The sequence below is a fragment of the Protopterus annectens genome, chromosome 12.part0, assembly GCF_019279795.1.
Source record: "Protopterus annectens isolate FY-2018-M chromosome 12.part0, PAN1.0, whole genome shotgun sequence".
NCBI lineage: Eukaryota > Metazoa > Chordata > Ceratodontiformes > Protopteridae > Protopterus > Protopterus annectens.
Genome location: NC_056746.1, coordinates 1,435,609,754 through 1,435,624,986, shown reverse-complemented (window position 1 = coordinate 1,435,624,986; position 15,233 = coordinate 1,435,609,754). Strand labels below are relative to the sequence as shown.

General features: G+C 41.3%; 1 pseudogene; it reads right to left on the bottom strand.

The window, feature by feature from the left end:
* Nucleotides 1-8,370: 8,370 nt before the first annotated feature.
* LOC122816295 overlaps nucleotides 8,371-15,233 on the bottom strand; it is a 72,451-nt pseudogene continuing 65,588 nt past the window's right edge.

Here is a 15,233-nt window from a genome sequence, read left to right as displayed (position 1 = left end):
GTTACTTAGCCTGATTTTATTAAGGCTTTTTGTGGATAATTACTATTAGGATTTTTTATTGTAACAGTAATATTCTCTCAGATTTTTCAATGCCTGACCAAGACAAGCATCCCAAGTCTGGTTTCAAAAAGTACCAAAAGTGTGGCCAAAAGATGTCTGTAACAGACAGCCATGTAAATTGTGTATACTGCCTAGGAGCCCTGTATTTACAGGATAGCTGTGCTATATGTCATTCCTTCTCCTCAAGGGTCCTACAGGAAAGGAAAAGAAAACTTATTGACAGAGGGTTGTTGAAACCATTATTTCAGGAAGCTTTGAGTGACCAAGATGTATCCAGCAAGTCCTCAAAGTCTTCTAAGACTTCAGACGCTAAGAAATCTTTGACTTCGGCTCCACTGCTATCGGAACCGACAATCTTTTCCTTTTGGAGCTGGTCCCCAGTCTTGGAACTGGTGTCTGAAGCTCCTAAGAGTCCATTACTACAGTCAGTACCACCTTTGTTGCACCCTTCTCGGTCCTCTATCAGCCTTTCAGATCTGGATGTGAGTCATGTGGTGCAGAAGCTGTTATCTGCAACGGCCTTGGCAAAAATTTTATCGGCTTCAACACAAATGGCTTCGGAGCCGAAGACCCTTGCACCAGCTCAAACTATTCCTCCTCTGAGCCATGCTGGTCCTTCGGAGCCAGAGGAGTCAGACCTGTTGATAGTGGAGCCCTCGGAGCTGGTTCCTGCTCCAGTGTCTTCGGCTCCATGCATTCTGACATCCTCAGTGCCGATCGAGGACTCTAGGAGCTGACACACTCTGGTCAGGTCTGGGGAGGATAGTCGGACCAACTTGTTGGTTCTGACTCTGCCTCTCAGGGCTTTGGCTCGGATTAGCTCGGCTCCTACCTCTGGTTCAGAGCCCACTGTCACGGTGCCGGGGGTATCGACAGTTTCTTCAGATCCATCGGTTCCCTTGCATTGGAGCAGGGGTGCTTTTGATGTCATGAGGAGAGTCATGTCTCCTAAGACATCCTCGATCTCAGGTCTGGCTTCCTCCTCCCCTAAATCACCTGTGTGTGCTTCTGCCTCACACATCCTGATCAGGCATACAGACCCAGAGCCTCAGGAAGCCCCATTGGGTGGCCCTTGCTCTTCCGAGAGCTCACCAGAAGCTTCCACTGATGAGGTTCCCAGGAAGAGATTGTGTAAGAGGAAACATCTAGACTCCCCTCAGGAGTCTCTAACATTGGATACTAACTTAGATGAGTCAGAAGGGTCCCCATGGTCCCCCTCTGAAGATATCTCATTCACTGAGAAACTTGAATTCCTTAGGCAGAGGGGTGACTGGCAGTCCAAAAGCCCTACTGAGGATGAGTCAGTTCTCCTGAAGGCTTTCCGGTCTCAGCCCTCTACCTCTTGGGTGTCTGCCTTTCGATGCGCTAATGCAGCTGGTCTCATGAAGGGCATGGGTGTCTCTGGATACCATGGAGCCTGTCCCTAGGAGGCCTAATAAGTTCATTTCTGCCCCCCCTTGACAAATTGTTCTTAACAAAAGGTGTTTGGTTGATGCCATGGTGGTGGCAGCAGCCACCAAAAAGGAAATGTCTGAGACTTCCTTGTCTATCCATCCTCCTAACAGAGACTCCAGGGTCATGGATAGATATGGGAAGCGCATGTTTAGTTCAGCAACTTTTGCTCTTTGTTCGCTCAACTATTTAACCCATTTTACCAGGCTACAAAGAGATCTCCTTAAAGAGCTAGGAGATACTCTTCAGAGTACCATAGCTGCAGGAGCTATTGACAAAGTTGCCACCCAGCTTACTACCCTCAATTCTATACTAAACTCATCCATGCGCCTCATCTCATATGCAGCTGATGGAATGAGTAGGGCAGCGGGTACAGGAGTTGCTCTTAGGAGACACTCCTGGATGTGCTTGTACTCCTTCGTGGAGCCCTTCAAGTCATCCTTCATGAATACTCCCTTTGATGGCTCATCCCTTTTTGGGCCTAAAGTGAAGGAAACCTTAACCAGGTGTGAACAGGACGGAAAGACTCTGTCTGCCGTCGGGGTCCATTTTTCCACCCCTACCCGACCCTACACTAAGGGTCAAAGGGGAGGGAAAATGTGGTTCCGAAAAGCCAATCCCCCTCCAGAGGCAGAGGAGGGGGCAATAATGGAAGATGCCACCCTTGCAGCAGAGGGGGTCTGCAACACCAGGGTGACAAAGATCACTTCTCTGGGAAGCCCTACCAGCGCTCCTGAAAGGAGGCCCGAATGTCCTGCTCTGGAGGCAGTCAGAGGTCACTTATCTTTGTATCCAGACGCCTGGCTCAAAATAACAAAAGACAGCTGGGTACAAAGCATCATTTCCAGAGGATACGTCATCCCATTAACCACACCCCCTCCAATCCAACCATAAGAAAAATTCCGGACATTCCACCCAGTTACAGGGAACAGGCAACAATAGAGGTCCAAACGGTTGCTAAAAAAAAGAGTCATCCAACCAGTCCCAGCAGACCAGACAGGATCCGGAACTTACGCAAGATTCTTTTTGGTTCCAAAAAAGATGGGGGACTGGAGACCCATATTGGACCTCAGCAGACTGAATAAATTTGCAAAGAAAGAAAAGTTCCAGATGGTCACACTTCAGTCTATGCTTCTCATCTTAGGGAAAGACAATTGGATGTGTTTGATAGATCTCAAGGATGTGTACCACCACATAAAAATGGCCAGGCCATCCAGGGATCATCTGCGCTTCTGGCTGGGAGCCAATCATTACCAGTTTTGAGCCCTGCCCTTTGGTCTCACTACAGCCCCCAGAGTGTTCACCAAATGCATGGCAGTGGTCACGGCTCACCTGAGGCATCTAGGTGTTTCTGTACCTAGACGATTGGCTCCTTACTGCCACCACCAAGCATCAACTCATTCAGGCCAGGGAGTCCACTCTGTCACTCTGCAATCAACTGGACATTACAATCAACTCAGAAAAATCTGCCTTGTTGCCATTGCAGCATATAGTTTTTATTGGAGCAGAGCTGGACACTACCACCACCACACTAAGGCTTCCAATAGAAAGAGTTTTTCTTCTTCGTCAGCATGTCACCGTTCTGATATCCAAAGACAGAGCACCAGCATCAGAAGTTCTGAAATTATTAGGCATGATGGCAGCAGCAATTCTAGCCATACCACTAGCACATATGCACATGCAGATACTACAATAGCTGTTGTTCACTCTTACCAAGAGCTTCCCATGTCTCACACTTTAATGATCACAAATTCCTGCAAAAAGGATCTTCAATGGTGGTTGCCCTTATTTCATGTCACGATAGGACGCCCATTTGTGCTACCCCCTCCAGCATCCACAGTGACTACGGATGCTTCCCTGATAGGGTGGGGGGGCATTTTCAGGGAAAGACAGCCCAAGGCACATGGACCGATTAAGAGACACATCTGCATATCAATGTCCTGTCAATGAGAGCAGTACATTTGGCATTGCAGTACTTTCAGGACTTTCTTCCTCTGGGTACGATTGTGATTCAGACAGACAACACGTCGGTGGTCTGGTATTTGAACAAACAAGGAGGAGCCAGGTCCTACCCTCTTTGTCATGAGGCTCTCAGTGTATGGCAGTGGGCTGTTTCCACCCAGCGCTTTCTGTTGGCAATGCACATCCCGGGGAAATCCAACGTGATAGTAGACAAGCTGAGCAAGGCAATCTTGTTGCCCCACGAGTGGTCCCTCAAGAAAGAAATAGCAGGCAGGATATTCTGTAGGTGGGGCCATCCTTTCTGCGACATCTTTACCAGTCACATGAACATGAAATGCAGAAGCTACTTTGCCCTGATTCCCCCTCCGGGAGAAGCCCCAAGGGACGCACTCATACACGATTGGCCTCCGGGTCTCCTCTGTGTATTTCCACCCAACCCGTTGATACCCAAGGTTCTACAGAAAGCAAAAATCCTGGGAAGGACCGTCATTCTCATAGCCCCTCATTGGCCTCATCAGATTTGGTTCCCCTTCTTTCGACCATCTTTTGGGGGACCCTTGGATTCTGGACTCATTTCCGGACCTTCTGAAGCACTCGTTGGGGGAACTTCATCCCTCTCTGCAGTCCCTGAAGCTGACAGCTTGGCTGCTCCAATTCCCATCATAGCCAGGTTTCATAACCTCTCCAATGAACCAAAACAAATCCTTTTATCCTCTCATAAATCTTCTACTAGGAAGCTATATCTTAGCAAACAGAATCTAAATTTTATGTTTTCCCGTATACTTATTCTGCCATTTGAACCAGCTTCCTCTTATAACCTCAAATTTTTGTCATGGAAAAACATCTTTTTAGTAGCTATTACTTCTGCCTGCAGAGTGCCAGAGCTTCAGGCTTTATCCATGAAGACTCCTTATTTGATATTCCATGCTCACTTAGAACAAAGTCCTCATTCTTGCCCAAAGTTTGTACTGAAACCAATCTCAACCAAGTTATTGATTTGCCAGTCTTCTTCCCCAACCATTCAAACAATTTAGAGTATGTGCTGCACAAACATGATGTTCACAGACAACTCAGATTTTATTTGGATAGAAGAAAAGATTTCATAAAATCAGACCAGCTTTTTGTTTCATTTTCAGACTCCAGGAAGGGTAGACCAATGGCTAAAACAACTCTGTCTAAATGGTTATCTGATTGTATCACCTTTGCTTATTCAGCTGCCAATATGCCTTTGCACCATAAAATTAAAGCTCACTCAACCAGAGCAGTTTCTACATCATCTGCCTTTTCTTCCAGACTTCCTATTGATAACATTTGTGCAGCAGCCACTTGGTCAAAACCTCATACATTTATCACTCATTACAAAGTTGACAAGGCCTTCAGGGACAGGGCCTCCATTGAATCCACAGTCCTGAGAATTATACTCCTGTGAGCCACCTAAGATTGATGGTGCTTGGGATGCTACCCATCAGTAAAGAATGAACAGTGAGATAGAACAACTTCACATAAAGAAGTTATGTACTTATCATAACGTTCCATGTGAGTTGTTCATCTCACCTTCATTCTTACGTCCCTCCCTCCTTCCCCCTCCTGGGCTGATAAATGACCGAGATGCTGGATCCATCCTTGTTACTCAAACCTTCTCTTACTTTTCTCTAGGAATGTAACAATGATATATGTTATTAGTATATGCAGCAAACAAGATCTGAGGTAATTCACAGGTGCATCATGGGATAGGGACTTGGCCTCGAGCTATTTGAAGACCTCGAGCTTTGCAATTGGCCATATCGGAGCCGAGGGATAGGCTCTGAACCCATCAGTAAAGAATGAAGGCGAGATGAACAACTCACATGGAACATTATGGTAAGTACATAACTTCTTTTTTTTGGCTTTTGTCCTCTGCAGAAAATAACCTTTCTGACTGTTCAAAATTTTGTAGGCTGTCTCTAATCTTGCTCTGTCCCTTTTGTACAGTTTTAGATTCCCTGGTAAAGCACCAGTCAGTAATGCCAGACACTAGAGTTTTACATTTCTTACCATTTAGAAGCATAGCTCTCCATCTTTCATTTTCAAAATATGGAGCACTACTTCCCATAATGTGGAACAAATGGACAAAATGCGGAATAAGCACTAACCACTCTCACTGAGAAGCTCGCAGCATATTTACAATGTGCTACTTTATAGTTTCATAAAGTTATTTTTGACAAAATAGGATGGTTATTCACCACAGCAACACTGGGATGTTAGTTTAGTCATTGCTGCCTATTACCTAACCACACATGGAAAAAATGAGATGGTGTGTCTTAATCTCCACAATCACTGGGGAGACAACTCCCTGTGAGTTCGGCTAAGAACTCGGGATGCTGGGTCAGGTATTAAGGTCCGGCCAATTATATGCATATAATTTAATCTGCCATAACAGTTCCCGTCTTTCATGGCAGATTTTAATTGGCCGGGCCTTAATGATATGTATTCTATTATGGCCATTTTCAAACTCAAAAGCCTTTGCAGATAGGCTTATATAGGAGGGAAATTTCTTTTTTATAACATGAATATAATATTCAATGTGTAATATATAATAAGGAAATTAATGTTTTTTAAATAGAAAATATAGTAAATATAACATATACATAACTGTTTTTAAAGAAAGGTTTCGGCTGCTACTGTTCATTTTAAGTTTTTAAACATTGTTATTAATTTTCCATTTTGGAGTAATTTCCCATTTTGGAATAATTTATTAACTCCAAATGAAATAATTGCTCACTATGTAACTATCCCTTGTGAGACTAACTTGATTTATTAGAACCTTTTAATGGCACAATGCTTTTAAATACAAATTTGATATAAGGGGAATATTACTTTAATGGTTAATACCGATGCACCAGCTGACTGAATGTATTCACTATTTAAACTATTTCATTTGATTCTTGTTTATATCTGATGAAGTTTGTTTACTTATCGGACGAAAAGTGCTTCATTATATTGGAATTGGAATAAAAGGATTTATCTAACTGTTGCTTGTCACATTTGTGATTTTTAGTAACCTTAGAAATGTTAAAGCAACCAAATATTCTGGTCAAAGATACATTTGTAACACTTGGTATAATGAACAAAATTCATGCATTTTGGATGTAAAATTACCTGATGCAATTATTATTCCATCTGTTAAAACTAACTATATACAGAAAAAGAATGTGTGAGAATGATGGCAAAACATTCCGATTCATACTGAGCAGTCATGGAAATGGTCATCACAATTGATTGAGCAGTTCTGTAGCTAGTACGGTACAGAGATAGGCCAGTGCTGAATTTAAAGAGCAGATTCTAATTAAGAATGCACTGTAAATAAAGAGTGTGTAAAAAGAACAACAGAACTATTACAGACAAAAAAAACTGAAACAGATTTTTTTTATAACAAAGGAACAAAGAATCATTATATTATAAAGGAAGGGGGAAAACTTAGAATAAGTTAGGATTTTGCTGAGAAATTTAGTTTGGTCGCAAAGATCAAATGCAAGCTACTGTGTTAATACATGCAACTATTAGATGTCATTAAGTGCAATGTATAGACATGCAAGTTTACTGCAGAGACAGAAGAGACTTCCATAAAATACCAGATGTGCAGATGAATCCAGATATCACAGTCTAGAAGCAGTACTCTTAAAATGTTATGGCAACGACTTTTAGGGAAACTTGACTATAGATGTCAAGTCCTGAATCTATCATTTGGTATCTGATGTCTAACCACATAGTACTGCTGATCTGACTGTACCTGACTGAAGTGACACACTAAGTGACTCTGTCAAACCAACCGGTCACTGTAACTAGTTCTGATATGATTGATTAAAAAATCAATCAGATATCAAGTGTGTTCATAGCTTCATATAAAAACATGCAGTGGTTATTTTATTCAGTGCAATACTTACATAACTCACATAATGGCATAATTTATTGAAACTTTGAAGGCAAGTGTAAACAATCCTGTGCATTGGAGTATGTACATCTGGAGGATGCCACATACAGCACTAGGTAAATACATCAGCATTAATTTTCCTTTAAGAAATGTTCTGACTGAAAAAAGTGAGTTAAGTGATAATGGGATGATAGCAGTCTTCAGTAAAGCACTGAATAGGAACTAGTTATATGGTTTCTTTCTATGCATGTTGTGACAGTGCATATTCCCTCTCTCTTTTTTTCTTTTTTACCACTAAACGGATATAATAGGGGAAGAAGAGATTATATTGAGAAGATGTAGACACTGATCATGCTTATAGTGTTAGGAATTTTTATTTGATTTGCCAACAGCTAAATTTGTTTATGAAGTTCTGTTGTTCTGAACAACATTTACCTCAAAGATAGTTAATATGGCCAGCTATGATGTTAGTAAAGACAATACTAATGGGCTATGAGCTAATGCATTGACTATTACCGAAGACAGATGTCTGAACTGTGCTCCTGGGTAAATCCCTGCTTGTCAAGGAATTGTACAATGCCCAGCACCACACAAGGGATGGACGTGTAAACCTGTAAGTGGTATATGTCACTCATATATATTTATTTATGTCTTTTGTAAAGGGACTTGATAAACCAAATGTTTGACTTCTGACTGGTAGCATAAATGTACCATAAATAAATGGTTAAATAGTTAAAAAAAAGAAGAGTATCCTGCAGTACCATAAGAACCACATAATTATGTGTGTGTGTGTGTGTGTGTGTGTGTGTGTGTGTGTGTGTGTGTGTGTGTGTGTGTGTGTGTGTATATATATATATATATATATATATATATATATACACAATTCTGTGGGTGTATAAAAACCATATATCAGTAATGAGATATATTATTCTGTGGGTATATAAGAACAATATATCTGTCATGAGAAATGTACATCAGTTTGCCACTTTATTACTTTATTGCGTTATCGAAAACATGTCAGTACAAATGATTACCGATCAGATAGTTAATGCAGTAGTCGAAGTCAAAGATGTCACTTTCTTTTGAAATGTATACTCACAGGAGCTGTTCCTTGGCACTGCATACTTTCTTTCAGTAGTCAAGCCTGAGACAACACAGCAGCTGAAAGAACTACGGGGAATGCTCAGGTCATGGATTTCATACCATTCATTGGTCTTCCTAGCACTCAGCACTCGAAGTGGTAGTAACACCATCAGGACCAAGTCCTCGAACAACAAGCAGCACATCCTCTACTAACCCAAATCCAAAGTTGCTACAGGGCGTAAACATGCTGGAGATGGTATGCCAAGTATCAGTAAGGGGACTGTAGGCTTCTGCACTATGAAGCTGGATGAATCCATCAAAACCTCCAAGCTGTAATACAGAAAGAGAAAGGCGGTTAATTCATCAAGTGACATACATTCAGGTAGTGTGTAAACTCAAGACTGACTTTAATTGGCCAACTGCTTGCTGCTATACAGCAGCTTCAAATCCTTACCAAGTGTTAACCTCTAATTTGCAAAATACACAAAAAGCACACACACACACACACACACACACACACACACACACACACACACACACACACACACCAGTGTATATGTTTTTTCCTTTAACTCCTCTAATATTTTGGAACTGCAATAGCTACATTAGCTCCTTTGGTGAAACTATTTAGACATTTAGACAACAAGCATGCTAGTGGATGGGGTGGGGGGCAGACCGTAGGATGCACAACAGTTATTAAGCAGACAATTTACTTCTTATATGTTCCAATTGTCACACAGTTCACAAGTAAGACAATTACTGAAATTGCAGAGGATAAATTTTTGTACAAATTCATAGAGCATTAATTTTGTTGCACTGAAGATTGTTACTACTGCAGAAGTGGGTTCTGAAAACATAGGAATGCCACACGTTGATTGTTGCTATAAAAGTGAATCAAAATAACATTTAATTTAGTATAGTTAGAATTTTAGTCCGCTTAATATATTACAACTATGATTAAAATAATCTATTGAGTTAGTTAGTGAGTTAGGGGGCTGTGTTTATTAATGTGCTAAAAAGCATCTAATCAAGAACCTTTTTAAGCCTAGTCATCATCTTCTTTCGGCTGTTCCTGTTAGGGGTCGCCACAACGGATCATCTGTTTCCATTTCTTCCTGTCCTCTGCATCTTGCTCTGTCACACCAACCACCTGCATGTCCTCTCTCACCACATCCATAAACCTAATCTTAGGCCTTCCTCTTTTCCTGTTACCTGGTAGCTTCATCCTTAGCATCTTTTTCCCAATATACTCAGCATCCCTCCTCAGCACATGTCCAAACCGTCATCTTGCCTCTCTGTCTTTGTCTCCAAACCTTCCAACCTGAGCTGACCCTCTAATATACTTATTCCTAATCCTGTCCACCCTCATCACACCCAGTGCAAATCTTGTCATCTTTAACTCTGCCACATCCAGCTCTAACTCCTGCCTATTTGTCAAAGCCACTGTCTCCAACCCATATAACATAGCTGGTCTTACTACCCTCTTGTAGATCTTCCCTTTCACACTTACTGGTACTAGTCTGTCACAAGTCACTCCTGACACTCTTCTCCACCCACTCCATCCTGCCTGTACTCTCTTCTTCACCTCTCTTCCACACTCACCATTACTCTGAACTAATGATCCCAAGTATGTAAACTCATCCACCTTCGCCACCTCTACTCCCTGCATTCTCAGCATTCCTCTATCCTCCCTCTCATTCACACACATATATTCTGTCTTAGTCCTGCTGACCTTCATTCCTCTTCTCTCCAGAGCATATCTCCACCTCTCCACGGTCTCCTCCACCTGTTCCCTACTCTCACTACAGATCACAATGTCATCTGCAAACATCATAGTCCACGGGGACTCCTGTCTGATCTCGTCTGTCAACCTGTCCATCACCATTGCAAATAAGAAAGGGCTCAGAGCTGATCCTTGATGTAATCCCACCTCCACCTTAAACGCATCTGTCACTCCCACCACAGACCTCACCACTGTCACACTATCCTCGTAGATATCCTGTACCACTCTTACATACTTCTCTGACACTCCCGACTTCCTCATACAATACCACAACTCCTCTCTAGGCACCCTGTCATATGCTTTCTCTAAGTCTACAAAAACACAATGCAACTCCTTCTGACCTTCTCTGTACTTCACCATCAACACTCTCAGAGCAAACATCACATCTGTAGTGCTCTTTCCCGGCATGAAACCATATTGCTGATCATTAATCATCACGTCCCTTTTTAACCTAGCTTCCACTACTCTCTCCCATAACTTCATGCTGTGACTGATCAGTTTAATCCCTCTGTAGTTACGACAGCTCTGCACATCACCCTTATTCTTAAAAATCAGTACCAAAACACTTTTTCTCTATTCCTCAGGCATCCTCTCATTTTCCAAGACTTCATTAAACAATCTGGTTAGAAACTCCACTGCCATTTCACCTAAACACCTCCATGCTTCCACAGGTATGTCATCTGGACCAACAGCCTTTCCATTCTTCATCCTCTTCATAGCTATCCTTACTTCCTCCTTGCTAATCCATTGCACTTCTTGATTCACTATCCGCATATCATAAAACCTTCTCTCCCTCTCATTCTCTTCATTCATCAACCCCTCAAAGTACTCTTTCCATCTGCTCAATGCACTCTCCTCGCTTGTGAGTATGTTTCCCTCATTAACATTTATCACCTTTACCTGCTGCACATCTTTCCTAGCTCGGTCCCTCTGTCTAGCCAATCGGTACAGATCCTTTTCTCCCTCCTTAGTGTCCAACCTTTCATACAACTCTTTATATGCCTTATTCTTAGCCTTTGCCACCTCTCTCTTTGCCATGCATCTCATCTCCTTATACTCCTGTCTACTTTCTTCATCGCTCCGACAATCCCACTTCTTCTTTGCCAACCTCTTTCTCTGTATACTCTCCTGTACTTCCTTATTCCACCACCATGTCTCTTTGTCATCCTTCCTCTGTCCAGATCTCATACCAAGTACCTTTCTAGCAGTCTCCCTTACTAGCTCTGCTGTAGTTACCCAGCTATTTGGTAACTCTTCACTGCCACCCAGTGCCTGTCTTAACTCTTCCCTGAACTCCACCTCACAATTACCCTTTTTCAATTTCCACCATTTGATCCTTGGTGCTGCCCTTACACTCCTCCTCTTTTTGATCACCAACGTCATCCTACAAACCACCATCCTATGCTGCTTAACTACACTTTCCCTGGTCACCACTTTACAGTCTCCAGTCTCCTTCAAACTGGCCCTCCTACATAAGATATAATCTGTGTGCATCTTCCTCCACTCTTGTATGAAATGTATCCAACACATCTGGTGACCTACAAGCTATTTTTTGGATAGGTGTAAGCTAGAACATGTATGGTCAAACATTTACAAGTTTTCTCTATCTATTAGAGACATAGGTGACAAACCAGGGATTGATTTCTAATTTCCCATCCAGCAGTCCAGGTTATGCTTGAATAGGGTCAGGGAAGAATTCTGCATCACATGGATTGGAAGCCTGTTCCAGAGAAGCGGTATTCTCTGAGACACATACCTATCCCTCCAACATGTCTTATTTATGTTGAAAGCAAGGTTTAAGTCCTGAATTGGGAAGCTCTGATGCTATTTGCTTTGTGGATATGCAAGAGGCTCATCAGAGCGGGATCCTGTGATCATCTGGCAGTTGGCTTAAAGGATTAAGGAGCTGTTAACAAGCTGTTTCCTGTGGCCAGTGGTGCAAGGTTTGATTCCCTCAGTCTTTGTTGCCTGACTGTGAACAAGTCATTTAACCAGACACCACTCCTGGGCTGTCTAAAAAAGATCAATGAAGATCAATGCTCTAGCTTAGTAAACAAATACAAATAAAATAAAAATAAATGCCTTGTATGCCAGACATAGATTACCCCTCAAAAGTCTGTAAGAGACAGAGTATAGGAACAGGGCATTGAGGCAATCTGCATAGGACATATTGTTAACACCCTTATTTCTTTTTGGGGAGAAGCTCTGTAGATGTTCCAGTTATTGCATGTGCCTGGTCAGGTACATATTGAAGGGGGAGTTGTACTCAGTGATGGATTTGATGATGGCAGAGTGCAGTTTAACGATGACTCCTTTGGACCTAGATGCCACACCCTTGCTTATAAGCTGAGCAACATAAAATGATTTCCTTACTACCTTAGACACATGTTGGTCAACATCCAGGTTGCTGTCTACATGCATCCCCAAATACCTAACTACTGAGTCTATTCTTATGAATGTGTCATCAATGAGGTAGTTTCCTAAGGTAGCCGATTTCCCAGTGGGTAGTATTATGTGTTTCTTGGCAAAAAGTTTTAAACCATGTCTATGGCACCAGTAAGTTGTCTGTGCTGGCCCTTCCTGGAGGACATTAGTGTCTTGGAGGGAGTTCTACAACTGCTTCCAGTTTGTAATCATCTGCGAACTTGGTCAGCCAGAGGCCCAGATGTGCTACCATTTGGGACACCAGTGCTGTCACCCCAACAACAATTGCTGGTTAGCTTTCGCAGAGAATTCTGCTTAACTGACCACTGGTAATAATTCTTTGCATCCCTTGGCTGCATACCTTCCTCCTCTGTTTGCCATACAGTGCATACTCAGTATCAGTCTTCGTCTCATTAGTCCCCTTCCTGACCACATTCCTAATTTGCTAGCAATCATTTAACAATACATTCTACCACACATAGTCCTTCCTGATCAGATGATAACAGAGGTTTAGAACAAATACACATCTTATGTGAATTATTTAATAATGTGTTAATAAACATCTAGTCAGCTAGAACTCTCCCCAGTCAGACATACTCAGAATTTTGGATAAAACACATTTTATTCTTGTTTTAGAGTTGGCAGCATACTGGACTTGCATAATGAAATGATTATTAAAGGATCCCCATTCTAAATAGTTGGCTGGTTCTTTTTAAGAAGTTACTTTTGTTCTGATAGTGTCATTTTATTAGATATATTGTATTACTTTATGAAGTTCATATGACATTAGAATGCAGAAGAATAAAGAAGAGCCAAAGCATTCTGCCTGCTATATTTTCTTACTGCATAAATACATCCACCATATGCAATCACTCCTGTCCCACTACATCTGTTTCTCATTGGCTCAATGAAGTTCCACTGGTCAGTTTCTGGAGTGTATATTTCAGCTGTTGATAAGTATTCATTTCCAGTAAAGCCTCCACATATATACACCTGAATTAAAAAAGTCACAAACATTTAGTCAGACTGTTTACTACAAGTTGCTAACTGCAATAAGCTCAGATAAAACAATAACAAAAGATATTCTGGTAATAATCTTAATCTACTGTTAAATTAGCCTTTTCTGTAATTATTTCCACACAGAAGTTGTCTCCACACATATACTAAGAAACAAATAGTTTAAAATGCAGACATATTAATCAGGTTAAAAAAATGTTATTTCTATTTATGATAATATTGCCATAACTCATTCATTTAGCATTTGATTACCCACAACATACAGTGTATGATTGTGTATGGAGCTGGTGCATATCCAAGTATTCATTGGGCATAAGGCCCAGGACCACATACTAGTCACAAACAGGGCACCTACCATTTAAAGGATATGCATGCTCACACATACACAGACTTACTCTCACGTGGTACACATACCACAAGCACAAGCACTTCAGAGACTGCCAATTCACCTATGGCTTGCCTTTGGCCTGTAGTAAGAAACTAAAGCACCCATCAAAACCCAGGTGAATACAAATACTGCAAGAAGACTCCACGCAGAATGCACCCAGCTGAAAACCAAAGTGGAGAATGAAGCACAGTTAGGTAGGGATGATAATACCACTGCAGTTCTGTACTGCCAGCCATAACTGAACAACATAAATGCACTCCTCTAGAACCTTCTAAAGGAGGAAATATGTTTTACATAACAAATGAACACCCTCTGCCTCTTCTATAAAATGATTTTTAAATATATGAACTAATCAGTTTGGTACAAATTTGTCTATCCCACTTAGCTGGGTTTGATTCTAAGAATATTCACTTGGACAGCTTGTGAATGAAAATGTAATCTAACTGAATGAATATTTTTGGATTACTTCTGAACTTTTCTTAATGGCATTTACTGTGTTAATAAAACTAAAGAATGTTTTTTTAGAATAGACAGAAACGTGAGCTAAATGGTTTTCTGGTATTCTGCATTATTTCCTGTCATGACAGTTTCCTCTTGAACTGTCATCTTTTCTTCACGGGCAAAGGATTTAAGATCAGTGTCCCTATTAAGCAATAACCTAAATAAACACAGCTATAAACAGTGTAGTAAAGCGAGGTAGTCCAATTAGAGTTTCCAGCAGGGCATATAGTTTAACAAAACTATGTCTTGTGTTTATATGGATAAGTGTGATGTGCACTTAATATTTTCCTAAAACATAAGAAAGGATGAAATCAGTAATAACTCATTACAGTTAATTACATTTCCACGTAGAGTTGTAGCACTTGTATCACTTCTCTGATCACACACTGAAGAAATCAAACTCCACTGGTTGGTTTCAAGATAATATTCTCTGGTTTGATTCTCGGCTGGGGTGCCTTCTGTGTGGAGTTTGCATGTTCTCCCTGTGTTCGTGTGGGTTTCCTCTGGGTACTCCAGTTTCCTCCCACATTCTAAAGACATGCTTCTGGAACATTTCTCCCCAGGCCTCTGCTGAAAACAGGATCTGTGGAACCTAGTCAGACTTTCCTGGTCAACAAATGTTAAATAAAATAAATAAAATAAAAATAAAATAT